The sequence below is a fragment of the Pinus tabuliformis genome, chromosome 2_2, assembly GCF_031772625.1.
Source record: "Pinus tabuliformis cultivar Carrire ecotype Pingquan chromosome 2_2, CPIR1, whole genome shotgun sequence".
NCBI lineage: Eukaryota > Viridiplantae > Streptophyta > Pinopsida > Pinales > Pinaceae > Pinus > Pinus tabuliformis.
The window spans coordinates 552870158-552884061 of NC_142300.1; the positions used below are offsets into that span (position 1 = coordinate 552870158).

The 13904-nt window shown below is 36.0% G+C and overlaps 1 pseudogene; it reads left to right on the plus strand.

Moving 5' to 3' along the window:
* Window positions 1-3220: 3220 nt before the first annotated feature.
* Window positions 3221-9930, plus strand: LOC149193835 (homeobox-leucine zipper protein HAT14-like; annotated as a pseudogene).
* The last annotated feature ends 3974 nt before the right edge of the window (window positions 9931-13904 follow it).

A 13904-nucleotide genomic window follows, 5' to 3' on the forward strand; every position in this document is an offset into this window, starting at 1 on the left:
GCCATTGTGAAAGGTTGGTGACATTGATTTAGGGTGGATAAGTGTAGGAAACTGAGAGGAAAGGGGGGATTCTTATAGAGGCTTTGGGGGAAACTTCGAGGGGGCAACAGGATTGGGTTTTGTTACTTGGAAGTGGGAGAGGTTTTGGCTATCATAGAAAAGTTGATTTTGATGATGTTAAGGTTGGACACTAGAGGGGTGTTGACATGGGGATCTCAGACATACTACGACCACATGGGCTTCACTAAGGGAGTAATAGCATACCATGTGTGTTCATAGTAGGGGATATATATTGAGGAAAAAATGACATAATATATGGACCATATAATATGGGTAAAGGGTTTTTATATTGGCACGCACAAAAAATGGAGCTCAAAGTTAATGAAAAAATATAAACGGATATAACATGTTAATGAAAAAATAAATACCTACAATATCTAGCGAAATTAAGGGTTTTTTAAATTGAGAATGTGTATTAACTTTGTATTGGTAGGGGGTTAAGTAATGTAATTTTCAAAGTAATTTTCCAATATGTAGTCAAATTAAGATTATTGTTTAGTATGCAACGAACTCACGTGATATGTTAGAGGTTCATTGAGTGAAGCCCTAGTGACAAAGTCTATGGTTTGGACTTGTGTTCAGAGAGCTATGGAACCTATCGAAGTTCCATGGGCTAGGAAGTCACATAAACTTTCCTAGTTTGAAAGGTGACATGTTCAATGAGATAGTTCCAACAAGAGCACCACAATCAAGCCACCTTAAACATGTATTCTTGTCCTTGTTGATTACGGTATATAGATTTCCATAAATAAAATTACATATTGAATTGTTTAATATGTTTTTTTTCAAATGTTTGAAGACCCCAAATAAATCCTTGAAATTTTAAAGTGTAAACAAATTGGCTAAGCTTACTAATATTTATTATACAAACTATAAAATAATTAATAATATTTTTATAAAAAATATTGAAATATATAAGATTTTATATAATTTTTATGGAATTTTAGCCCTTTTAAAATAAAATAATTGTATCCCGAATAAATCATTTAAAAATAAAAATAAATAAATAAATAAATATTTTTGTTTAAAAAAAATAACATATTTAAAAAATTTAACCCGTAAATTTTTCCTATTTTCGAAACATTTTTAAGCATATTAATATAACCCACTAAAAAAAACAAGCTAATAACCTTAACTTCCACAACTTCCATGATGCGACTTTGTATCTAACATCCTGAGAATGAAGCTCGGTAGTGTAAAAACTGTGGCTTGCTATGTTGCTAGCGAATTTCTTTCTTTAGATCCACCTCTCTTATTAGAATTGAAGTGGGAAGATTTATAACCACAATTTGTTATGGTTATTTATTAAACCTCTTTTGCAATTTTTGTTGACATCGTTGCTGATCCATCTAAGGAGTGAATTTTTTTATTGTTTATATCAATATTATTATCCACTGAGCCGTTTAAGACTTTCTCATATTTATGTCGATTTCAACATTAACAATAATATTGAACTATCGTACTTAATTTGCAATTTATGAACATCTTAAAGCTAAAATAATCCTTCGAGACTTTCACATCTCGGTTATATGCAACCTCCATGATAGTACACTAACCCTCTACCATGTTAATATTTGAAAGTAATTTGATATATTAATATTTATTTAAGTGAATGCTAAAGATTATCATTACCATGGTTATCTAAAAGAAAACCATCTTAAAATTTGTGTGAAATTTATTAATTTTTTGAAACTTTCTTTTTAAAACAGTTCACTTTAAAACTCAAAGCATGGTAATGGTCGATAGGTCAAAAATATTGTTGGTTCAATTTACATTAATTTTTTAAAGTAATTTTTCTACCCATAATAATTTCTAGTTTATGGTGATTTAATATTTTTAGTTTTTTAATTATAGTAAATTTGTAATTCACTAAAATAATTTGGAAAAAACTATTATCAAAAATAAAAAATTTATGTTACTACCATAATATTAAAAATATATCTAACAACTTCCAAACTAAATATACCAATAATTTATGATTTCGCAAACACCTAAACATCTATATTTTATTGGTCTAAGATCTATTCTTAGATTACCTACTCTCCCAATATTATCACAACTGGCCAAAATTATCCCTTAGAATTGAACTGATATTGTTGGAGTTTGTCTTTTCCAAAGCTTCATTTCTCTATAAATTAAATATGGTGAGATATAAGCTCACATAAAGACTTGTATCTCTTCAGTTGTCATAGTTATCCTTATCCCATGTGAGCTTCCTCCGTTGCTATATAATAAAGACTTTCTATATACATTAATACAATACTCTTACATTGAATCAGAGCTAGAATTTCTTATCTTACCTATTTATTTATTTTTATGATCGGAATAGTTTTTTTTGTTTTAGCGTGTTATTAAAATTTACTATTCCAGATCTACAAATCTGTTTGAGTGATGTAGCTTCGATCTAATGCGGATCTTGAATTTTTTGTTTTAATAGTGAAGCATGAGGTTTCCCAATTTTTTTTTTATTAATTTCAGATGCTGTTTTTCTGAGACTTCTCTGTGATTGTGAATACCCAGTTTGTGAAGCTTCAGATTTTGTCTCCCGATGAATGTGGCACGGGGCGACCGAGTTATTAATGACACGACTGTATTTCATTCCAGATTGGCTTAACAGAGCAGCCCTTTCCAGATCAACTGACATACCTATTGGCTTCGTCTTAGAATAGAAGGATCCCATGAAATTAAGCGTGTCCTCTTCCTTGAATCCGATGTCGCTGCCCAGGGGTGCTTGTTTTCATACTCGAAAATGCAACCCAAGAAGCTACCAAGATCTCCTTGATTCTTGTCCTTCAAAACGCCTCCGTATATAGACATGAATCCATCCGTATATTTTAGAGGGATCAAAAGGCAGTTGAGAGTTTGAACACCGTGCGCGAGTAATTTCTACACGGCCTGCCAAGGTGCGCCTCGAACATTGTTTTCACTAGAAACAGGTCCGAGGCAGCGGTCACATTGCAGTGCTGAATAAGAAATCCCCATGTTGCATTCCGGTCCTGCTTGCGTGAGGGAGCTTGCCATCATCGGATCGTTGTCAGGATGAAGGTAAACTTTGAATTTTTGCTCCATTTCGGCTAAGTTCTATTAAAAATATCGGCAAGTGAAAAGCCAAATTCGCAATGGCGGATGCTTCCTTCTTGGGGACTTCTGAAAAGCCCTGATGGAGATGCTCATTTATGAAGGTTTGGGACGGTGGTGAAGGAATATATATATATCCTACGAAAACAATGACTATGGTTTTTCTTTTGTTGTTGACATTGCAATATATTTTAAGGCAATTATGCAAGGCTTTCTAGTTAGCTAGTTATCCAAACTTAGGTGGATTTCTCTAATGTTTGTGGTGATTGAAAGTGTGAAGATATTGTAATCAACAATTTTCCTTTGTAGCAGTTTTTGCTTAGCGGCTAGTGGAAACACATTTGCCAATTTTGTGTTATCAACATGGGTAAATATTGCAAGAGTTCTGTGAGAAGAACATAGCAAATGAAATTTGTAAAGAAGTTTTTCAAGTGCAGTCTGTGGTAGCTGTCTTGCAAACAAATAATGCAACTCTTAAGAATATGTTGCAAACTTCCATAGTTGAAAAAATCTAAAAGGTTGAACATTTAGAATTAACCATGGGAAAATATCCCGAGATGCTTGGAGATGAATTTCAAAACAAGATGGACCTTCTTGATGACTAAGGAGGAAGTTGAGTCTATTTTTAACTCAAATTTGAAGAAGCAACTAGAAGAGAAAAACAATCAACATGTTATGGAAATTGATTGTTTAAAAGAAACAATGTTGGAACAACATCAACTTTTGTCACTACAACTGATTGAAAATGATGACATCATTCAAAAGCTACAACTTTCTAAGCATGAACCTAAATTGGAGGTTAATCATCTTCAAAAATATAAGATGGAGACAACTCATGTTGAGCTTCCAAGCTCATGTTCTTGCACACTTGATGATGTTGATTGTCAAAAGACTGAAGTTGATGATTATGACGCATCACATGAATTTATCACACCTAGTTTTGAAAACGATGCTACTTGTATTAAATCCGGATAACTGAGTAAAATGGGATATACTGGAGGAGGACTTGAGAAGAATGCATAGGGAATTATTGCTCCTATTAACCCTGTAGTGTAGACATCAAGATCAAGTCTTGGATACGATCATGCTGCTACCTCATCATCTACATGTAACTGTGAGGCGCTCGAAGAAAATGCTTCTTTTAATTGTGATAAACATATTGATGAAATGGTTGCTAATGTCATTCCAAATGACAATGTTGTTGCACCCAACATTGAGTTTGAAAAACAAAAAATGAGCTATTTTCAAATCCTCATCATAAGAAATTACCCAAGCATCACCATTATTGGTTAATGAGTAGTCCAACATTCAGATCGTTACAGAAGAGATGTGAAAGAATGAATTGTAGACCGGTGCCAACCAACCATCAAGATCAATTGTATATGGATCGATGAATGGCCGTGGCGTCATTTGAACCAATGCTTGAAGAATTCATATCATTGTGTTGCATCAGTTTTTCGTTGTTGATTGCCATTGTTCCCTTAGTTGTGTTTTAGGGGAGTAGTTAGATGGTGGCATATATTGTTGTCGTTGCTTTGTTTATAATTGTCATATTTTATGTTTGATTAGTGTGATGGTGAAAGTGTTCAAACAACTTCAGAAGTGTTATTGTATGAAATTTTCTAAAATTTTCCATATTTACAGAACTCATTGGTTGTTTATTGGTTGGTGGTGTTTGTTGGCTTGTATGGGCCTGACCTAGGTTCATAGGTGATTTAGCCAAACAAATCTCGGTACTATTGGCCCTTTTGGCAATAGCCCACGGAGCGCAGACTGAGGACTCACTCGAAGTAGTATGGGACGGTGCTAGAACCAGGTTTCCGCACCCTGGGGATGTCTGATGAGCTCTAGTGGTCCGCGGTTTGACCCTGTGCACACGTCGTTGCGTGAATCTATTAGTCCCTCACAACCTCTAATGTTGCCTTCGCGCAGCCCCACTCGGGGCGTGATCCATACTATTATCCACATTCCTTACTATTAACCTGTTGTTCTCTGATTACTTAACTTATCTATGTAAGTCTAGTGATATTTAACAGTGTATTTAGCATTCATATAAGTGTGCATGATAAGGAAAACATTATAAATGCATAGAACGTAATACAAAAGCATATACACAGAAATTATAATCAACTTCTCTTTATTATTCTTCGTTCAAGGTTACAGACCCGACACCGCCCTACGCACTCAGTTGCAGGGATCTGTGCACTCAATTGCGGACTCTACTAGGCCTCTGTGCACTTAGCTACACAACCTCTTCCTACTACTATGACCCAATACACTTAAACTCTTATTCTATCTGCTCCTAGATCATTACATTAATCCATCTCTCCTTATCTCTTTACAACTTAGAGCCTCGCTCTATTTATACAATCCCATGGTCCACGAACCATGGGTAGGCTGACATGACATTACATTACATTACAAAACTTAGGGCAGATAACCCTATGACTCAACCTATACTTCGCGCCCGCAATTCGCGGAGTCTTACAATACATTTGACCAAAAATTGGGCTTTGAGCCCCAAAACATGTTGTGGGGGAATTCCATGCCCAACAGGCCCCCAAAATAAACATCGTGACTCACCCTTGAGTCACTCTATTGGCACGACAATCTTGGCGCGGAGTCCCTCCAACTGGTCCCGAACGGTCTGAATGCCAGTAGCGCACTAAGCTACTGCCTATTGTACCTGTTGCATTCTTGCTTCTGAATCATCTGTGTCTGAATTGTGTCCTTACCTTGGTACCAGCATCTGTTGCGTATGTTTATAGTCCCGCGCCCTTGCTCAACTCCTCGGGTTGCGAAGACTATGCTTCGGTCGGTTAATCAGATATCCGGCCCACCCATGTAGGGCTTCAAGTGACTGTCATTTACTTTTCCTGGGAAGGGTTCTCCATTTAGTTTGACTAGCTGGACTGCACCTCTGTCTGTGACCTCCTTAACCACGTATGGTCCCAGTCAGTGCATTTTGAATTTTCCCGGAATTTTTTCAAACTTACTCTCATACAGCAGCACTAATTTGTTTACCTTGAAGGTGTGCAACTTGATATGGCGGTCGTGCCAAGCCTTTTCACGTTGCTTTTGTACCTAATGATGAAATCCAGCGAGAAACCATTCTTCCTCGAGTTCTTCTAATTGCACGAGCCTTTCTTCCAGAGCTTCGCGGTCCGTCAGGAATATGAGCGCAGCTATTCGCAGAGTAGGTATGATGTATTCCATTGGCATGACAACTTCCGTGCCATAGACCAACCAAAAAGGTATCTGTCCCATCAATTTCTTGCACGTTGTCCTATAAGCCCATAATACGACAGGTACGTGTAGGTCCCAGTCATTTCGCTGCATGTTACATACTTTGGTCAACGCAGTCTCAGTATTTTGTTGAATGCCTCTATTGTCCCATTAGCTTGTGGGTGGTACGGTGTACATTTTTGATGATACACCTGGAACTCTTCTGTGAGTGCGTTGATGGTTTCATTCAGGAAATGTGTTCCATGATCACTCATTAAGATTTTCGAACAGCCAAATCGTGTCAACATGTTTTTGAGCAAAAAATTCACAGTTGTAGTGGTCGTGTAGTCTTTGACTGGTTGTGCTTCCGCCCATTGTGTCAGGTACTCTGTCGCGGTGATGATGTAGTGCACGCCCGTCTTTCCCTGAGGTTTGATCAGTCACACAAAGTCGATTGCCCAGTTTTGAAATGGGTGCAATGTCATTTGTGGATTTAATGTCATCTCGTCCCTTCATGATGGTTTTCTAGTCCTTTGACATATATCGCAGGCCTTACAGTGCACTTTCAAATCCTGGTGTAGGGTTGGCCACCATAACCCTACGCAAAGAATCTTCTGTGTGGTTGCGCGTCCTGCATAGTGTCCTCCTACAGTGCCCCCATGTGCTTCCATGAGGATCTAACCTCGTTCAAATTCAGGTACATATCTTCACAATATCTCATAATTTCCCATTTTGTAGAGATGCCCCACGATGACAGAAAAGTCCATCGCGCGCACCACCAATTCCTTCTTCTGTTGGACTGAGTATTCCTTCGGCGCAGTCCCTGTTGTTAGAAAACTGATTATATCTTCGAAGTGTTTGTCCGCGACGCATACGACAAAGAGTTGTGCATCAGGTAGCCCTCCTCCAAATTCGTTGGTTCCTCGCCCGTCTCAATTCGTGAAAAGTGATATAGTCCTGCGTTTAGGCGTCCTGGCTTGACTAGGACCTAAAAATCATATTCTTGAAATAGTAAGAGCTATCTGCATATGCGCCCCCCACAACACAGGCTTATTCACCAGGTATTTCAATGCGGAATGGTGGGTATACATCTTGAAATGTCCTCCGAGTCAATAGTGTCGGTATTTTTCAAGTGCATACACCATTGCCAACCCCTCGCGCTCGGTGATGGAATAGTTCTTTTCTACTTTTTGCAATCTCCGACTTGCAAACACGATCGGGTGATCCAAGCCCTCCGCGCCCTCCTATGTGAGTACGGCTCCCAGCTCAATACAAGATGCATCAATATGTACATGAAATTCCATATCCCATTTTGTGAAGACCAAAATTGGAGCGGAGACCAATGTCCCCTTCAAGACATCCAAAATCTTCATGCAATCATCATTCCAGCAATATGTAACATCCTTTCTCAATAGCTTTTCCATCGGCACTGTTATTTGGGCATAACTTTTGATGAACTTCCTATAGTATCTAGTGTGCCCAAAGTAGCGTGCAGTTGTTTAACACTTCGCGGTGCTTCCAAATTTAGAATAACAACAATCTTTGCAAGGTCCACCATCAGGCCTTTTTTGCAGACCACATGTCCCAGCAGGTTTCCAAAGGGAACGAGAAATGTGCACTTCTTAAGGTTCAATGCAATCTGGTGTCAGCGGCAAGTATCCAGCATCAAGCATAAGCTCACTACATGGTGCTTAACTAATCCAAAGACGTCCAATCATCCAGATAGACCTCCAAGAACTTGCGGATGTATTCTTTGAACGCAGCCACAATGATGTGTGAAAATATAGTTGGCACATTCTTCAATCTAAATGGCATAACGGTGTATTGAAAGCAGCCCCATTCTGTTGCGAAGGTCGTTTTGCTCCTATCTTCCGACGCGATCTTGATCTGATGGTGCCCTGAGAACCCATCCATGAATGAGTATGCTTCTTGATCGCCAACATTCTCCAGTACTTCATCTGTGAATGGTGTTGGGAATGGATCGTGTACACGGGTGTCGTTCAGCTTCCTGAGGTCCACGCATATTCTTATTTCACCCTTGTGTTTTTTCTCCTACACTACCATAGGACTCACCCAGTCAGATTCTTCCACTAGTTCAATAATTCCGACTGCAAGCATTTTGTCTAATTCATCGCGGACCTTTTATTTATACTTTGGATTCAAGCAGTAAGACCGCTGCCTAACTAGCTTCACGTCGGGTTTCAAAGTGATCTTCATCATCCCTAAGTCGCCAACGATCCTTTTAAGTCTGTAATTTTGTTCGTGAACAAGTCTTGATATTCGCGGAGTAACTCAACGACCTTATCCATCGTGGTTGGATAATGTACCTGTTTTAATGCAACAGTGTGCATATACTTCAAACACATATTTATGGCTCAATAGACTTGGAAATATTGGTTGCCATTAAATTCTATTAAACACGCTTATTGTTTTCCATTAAATTCTATTAAACCCTAAGTGGGTACAAGGCTAGCGGCTAGAAATGAAGGGTGTAAATTATTGTTGCAGTGTGCGTTTGTGTCTTCTTGGATTGTGTATATGCTTTTCTTTATGTGGTTCATGTTTAAGAACTTTGATTATATGTCCACAATTGCGTGTTTGTGACTTCTTGGATTGTGTATATGCTTTGTGTTCTTGTGTGTGTTTGACATCGTTCTTTGTTTGTAGGCCAGGAAGAGGTAACGGTTGTGAAGTCGGATATGTCTAGGATCATGGGTAGTGGAGGGATGGACATGAATTGCCTTGTGTAGGCCAATGAGTCAGCCAATGAGTCTGTGTATTCATCGGTTCTCTAGGCTGATGCCTTGTGAACAATTGACACTGGTTCTGTGGTAGTGAAGTGAAAGCATGAAAGAACCTTTGAGTTGGAGGTAGAGAGGGATCGAACTTACGACATGAGTTCGAGGACCAATGAAAAGGATAAGATAGGTTCAACGGGGAAAAAGCTTCGAATTTCCAAGGAGAAGTTTGCACTCCTAGACGAATTTTCTTGGAGCACAACACTCTGAACCCAGTAATGCATCCTTTATTCATTAGTCGCAATGATATTTTATCATTTGATTTCTTTTTGAACCATTAGCAATTCATGGATTCAAGATTACAAGTTGATCCGGATTTTTAAATCAGGATCTTAGGCCAAGGAATTGAATTTGCAACTTGGGCAGATGGAGGCCTCGTTTCAAAACATAAGAGCACAGTAAGAATTCATTTCAGGGGCCTTTAAAAAGAAAAAAGAAATATTGTATGTTGGATGTAATTTTGCGGCCATTAATGTATGTTATGCTGTTTTGCATAACAAAGTTGAAGCAGACAAAAGTAGACTGCGAGGTTCTGAAGTGGTGCTACAAGAACATGAAGCTACATAAAGAGCTACAATAGCTTAGGGCTTTGAAGGAGGTTGCTTCTTTTGGACTAATAGGACAAGATAATTATTACATGCCTCTACCTGCCACCACGCTCACCATGTGTCCCTCTTGTGAAAGGGTGGCTACCATGGAAAACAGTCGTAACATTTCATTTTCCAAGTCCCGGATTTCGCAATTTGCCCAAAATTCTGCAGCTTGCTAACTTTGAGGGGGTTCCTCAGGCCAGGCTTGCCTGCAAATCTTATGTGTGTAAAATATCATTTGTCAATGGTAGCTTTTTTTCGGAGGTTGAGATATTTAACTTCCCTCAAAAAGGAAAAAATAGTATATATATATATATATAGATATATATATATATAACTCTTGTGGTTTGCAAAGCTTTTCCTTGCAGAAGTAAATGGCCTATTGTGCTAATTCACTCCCCTCAGGGAAATCATATGCCCATCATGGTAGTCTCTTTTCAAACAAGAGCACCAGGTTGTAAACATGATATAATATTTCTAAAATCCAAGTTTCTTCACAGGAAAAATGGTTGGACATAGGAAATCATTTCGCAGTAAACAATATGTTTTATATATAGAAACTCTTAAGTGTTTGTAGAGGAAGTGTAAAGAGTGTGGGCTGAGTGAGGCACCATCCATGCCGGTAGACTGGGAATATTGAAGAAGAGGAGAATTTTTTTTAGGAGAGTAAAGATTATGGTTGGTGAATTCCATCCATGCCGGAAGAGTAGGTATATTCATTCATTCAGTGTATCCTTCATCTCGGCTCTACCAGACCACATATTTCATGCTCACATTTTTTGTGTTGTTGGTTGGGAGGGCGTTGATGCGGATTTGAAATTGATATATACAAGGATCATATTATAGCGCCACTTTCTTAAGAGAATCCTATTCTAATCAAGGATTTGTTTTTCGTTGTTGGTTTTAATTCAATCATGAGATTTCTCCTGTAAAGGGAAAGTTTGGTTCCAGTGGGTTTGGATCGGCCTCCACTGCTAAAGAAGTTACTCAGTGAATCAATGCTTCAAATCTCACAACAATTGTCACTGGTACAATTGTGCTTTCTTGATTCTTTCTTAGTTATAATTTATGTTTTTTTTTCTAATTCTAAAATCCACTGAATGTCTCATGTCTGGTAAATAAGCTTTCTTAATTTTTTCCAGATATAATTTCATGATTCTCTAAGTCCAAAATCCAGTGAGTGTGTCTACCTTTTTTTAATATGGTGTTTTGTTCAAATACTCTTTTTACCATTCATAGCATAAGATATCTAACAGATTTCAACCAGAGTCTTATCTGAATTAAAAATTGCTTAATGTTGTAATGTTGGTGGTTTACTTGGCCAAAATTTTGGTTCATTCTCATAACTTTGGATCTTGAATCCAGGAACCTTATCTTTATAACCGGAAGCATATCTTTATAATCGCCTGTAGAAAGTCAACAGAAATAAATGGTAACTTGAATAAATGTACAGTGAAGAATTTGTGTAACACAAATATATCCCATAAAACATGGTTGTCTGAACAAATGTTTAGATAAATGGTCATTTAAATGATGGTTAAGTAAAATTTGTTGTGTACATTACATGTGTTTACGTTTCTGATAAAATGGGGCAATTAATAAATTTGAGAAAAAAAAATTCTCATGCTTTCCCTAGGTGCTATGTATTTTCGTGACCGGCTAAATATACTCAGTGTTCCACTGAGTTTCCAGAGTGGGGAAACGCAGGAGCGAGGATACGTATGAGAGGGACGCATATAAGAAATCTCAAAATTGAGGAAAATTTTGGGGAAAGAGGGTACGTCAAAGTCATAAAAATTATAATATTATTAAAAATTTAACATATAAAAGTAAAAAATAAAATCCCAACAATATGTCAATAATTAAATTAGTAAATAGTGAATCTTAATAATTATGAAATGGACATCTAAATATGATCTTCATTTAGTATTAGACTATTATGAATCTAAATTACCATTTGACATTTATCAATGTAAAATTGTAAATCTAAAAATAAATTACTAAATCGAATTGATCATTTAACATTATGCAATGTTCCATAAAAATTCATCATTTGGCAATGGTCGTTAATATTATGCAAGTTAAATCTAAATTAAATTAATCATTTGACAATTGAAATTACACAAGAAAGTAAATTCATCAAATGACAATGACATTACGCTGAAGTCTAAAATAGCCATAGAATACTAAACTAAAAGTAAACATAGAAAGCAATGAAATACTAATAAATTTCTAAAAAGGTACTAAATAATAAATCACAGCTCCAATCCAGTCCAAGTCACAAAATGAAAATCGCTGCTCCAATCCAGCAACTCCAAGTAAAAAAATGAAAATAGTAGCCCCATTCCAGCAACTCCAAGTGACAAAATGAAAATCGTAGCTCCAAATGTCTTAGGCCCTGGTCGATAGTAAATTTGAATTAGAAAATTCTGAGCAACGTGAACAAGAAAATCTGGGGTGGCAAGGTAAAATGTCGAGCAACAACAGAGAAAAAATGTGTGGGGGCAATGTAAAATCATAGGGTTAATGAGAAATGTGAATGATTATCTTTTAAAATTTTAATTTATCTTTTGTTTTTTTTTAATTATATTAAAATTTGTAATTTTTATGTTTTAAATTGTTATTAGCAAAAAAATCTGGAGACTTTTTAATTTTTTATGTTTTTAATTTTTTACTATTGGAGGGATGCAGGGATGCTTTTTGTCACTAGAAAAAAGTCCCCTAGAGTTTCCTTGAGTTTCCCCAAAAAAGGGGATGTGGGAAAACCTTTTTGGAGTTTCCCCGTCCTGGGAGCGTGGGGGAATGAGGTGCATCTTACACCCTGGGGGCTGGTGGAACATTGAAAATTTCACTTTCAAATAATCTTGCATCTCAACTTTCATTAATGTCTAAAATTATTTTCATTTTAACATTTTTTTCCTTGCATCTCAATTTTTATTAATGTCTCCAAAAATTTATCTTCATTTTAACATTTTTTTAATCCAAAATTATTTTGAGTTTAACATTTTTTATTGAAAAATTTATTTAATACACACTTCTGAATAAAAAATACATTATTTTTATAATCATTCATTTTAAAGTTACAAGAATAAAAATTGCTCACAACAGAGGCACTCAATTTTTTTTAATTCCCAAACTATTCAATATTTTTAAAATTTTACAGTTGAAATATACGATTTCAAGATATCCGTACTCAATTTATGGAAAATTTGTAAAACAAATAGCTAGAAAAGGGAGGAACTCTTATACCGTGCTAAATTAGCCTACTCTAAAATCATGATAAAAAAAACAAATATATTTGGATCACAAATATATGATATATTTGTTATTTGTGGTTTGTACTTTCGTGACCGGCTAAATATATCTGTTATTTTTTTCTTTTTCTCATGTAGCACAGTATAAGAGTTCCTCCCTTTTCTAGCTATTTGTTTTGCAAATTTTCTATAAATTGGGTACAGATTTCTTGAAATTGTATTTTTCAACCGTAAAGTTTTAAAAATTGAATTGCTTGGAAATTAAAAAAAATTAAGTACCTCAGCGTGCTGGTGAGCAACTTTTATCATCTAACTTAAAAAGATGAATGATTATAAAAAATAATGTATTTTAGGATGAATGAATATAAAAAATGATGTACTTTTTATGCACAAGTGTGTATTAAATAAATTTTTGATTAAAAGTGTTAAAATAAAATAATTTTTAGAGATATTAATGAAAGTTGACATGCAAAAAAATGTTAAAATGAAAATAATTTTAAGAGATATTAATGAAAGTTGAGATACAAGATTAGTTGAAAGTGAATTTTGAGATAAAAAGTAGACATTCATAAATTTGAATAAATTTAAAATTAAAAAAAACATGAAAAATACAAAAACTACTCAAATTTAAAAACCATGAAAAATACAAAAACACCATCAAATTTTCAGTTGAAAGAGAAAAGAGATTTAAAATTCCAAGCCTGCTAGCCTCTTTGCCCAAAGAGACACATTTTCCAAGCACGAAGAAAACTGTAGTTTGAATTCAGTATAAAAATTATTTCCGCACATCATGTTAGTTTCCAAACATTGTTGCACGCATCACGTACAATATCTTTCATAGTGATTAATTGATGCTATCACCTTGAATGCGTTTGTTGTTACCATGTACAAATGTACCC